This window comes from Malania oleifera, chromosome 1 (genome assembly GCF_029873635.1).
Source record: "Malania oleifera isolate guangnan ecotype guangnan chromosome 1, ASM2987363v1, whole genome shotgun sequence".
NCBI lineage: Eukaryota > Viridiplantae > Streptophyta > Magnoliopsida > Santalales > Ximeniaceae > Malania > Malania oleifera.
The window spans coordinates 93,039,144-93,040,392 of NC_080417.1; the positions used below are offsets into that span (position 1 = coordinate 93,039,144).

At 39.9% G+C, this 1,249-nt stretch overlaps 1 non-coding gene across 1 annotated transcript; it reads right to left on the bottom strand.

Annotated features, from left to right (window-relative positions):
* Nucleotides 1–874: 874 nt before the first annotated feature.
* On the bottom strand, nucleotides 875–980 carry LOC131147341 (small nucleolar RNA R71). Its single transcript, XR_009134730.1, has one exon. It is a non-coding gene; the product is annotated as a small nucleolar RNA R71 (small nucleolar RNA).
* Between the last annotated feature and the right edge of the window lie 269 nt (nucleotides 981–1,249).

Sequence of the window (1,249 nt, forward strand, 5' to 3'; positions counted from 1 at the left end):
TTTTTTGCCTCATATTTTCTTTCTCGTTGAAACTAAGGCCTTTTTTGTCAAGAGAGTTCGTTTGGATCGACACCCGACTTAATCATTGTTCTACCAAACTTAGGATAGTTAAGTTATAAATTTTATCTTTCGTAGTTAAGGACCCAAGCCTTGGCGAGCCTACATAATTTTGGTGCCATTGTTGAGGACTCAAATACGGTAGTAAGCCAATTTCTAGTTTAGAGTTTTACTTGCTTTTTTATTTTTGTTTTTTTTTTTTTGTTTATACTTTTTTTTTTTTTTAATACTCTAAAGTCTTCATTGTGTGCTGCAAGTATATATCCTAGGTTTGTGCTCCTTGGATCCTAAGTTAGTGCCTATAGAACCTAAGATTGAGAGATCCCATAGGTCAATTAGGAAATCTACCTCTAGTATCGAGTTAGCTGAGTCATTTGAACTTAAAGTCGTGGCTAAACATCCACTACTTCCCACCTTCCAAATCTTGGAACCACAACCTATGGTGGAAGAGAAACCTCTTTGGCCTCTTAAAGACTACCTCACACCCAATGCATACACCTCGCTATCTTGCATCCAATTTTTGGAGGTTGAGGCTGCACAATTTAAAATTAAGACTTCCATCATCTCAAGCTTCCTAATTTCTTGAGGAATTCAAATGAAAATCCATACAAGCACCTAGATGAGTTTCTTGAAATCTGTCCCACCATTCATATACCTCATTTTGGTGACAATGCCCTCCATTTAAAGCTATTCCCATCCTCTCTGAAGGACAAGGCCAAATATTGGCTGAATTCATTAGAGCCAAACACGGTGATCAACTGGGCCACCATGTAGCATGAGTTCTTGAAAAAGTACTTCCCCATTGGGAATAGTAATTAGATGAGGAAGGCAATCGCTAGTTTCTCGCAATTGGATGGGGAAAAGCTTTTTGAGACATGGGAGCGCTTTAGGGACCTCTTGCACAAATGCCGACATCACCAAGTCCTAAGGTGGCAATTAGTTCAAAACTTTTATAAAGGATTAGTTGAGCATGATAGACTCATGGTAGATGCATCTTGTGGAGGTACTTTTTTAACGAAGCACGAGAATGAGGCCTAGGCTCTCTTCGAGAACCTCATAGAGAATTCTTAGCACCATGCTATTGCTACATGTAGACTATCCAAGCCTTCCTCTTCCCATCCTAAGGGAGCCTATGAGTTAGTCGCAGGCCATGACCTTGTGCCCACACTGCATACCGTTGTAAAGAAGTTAG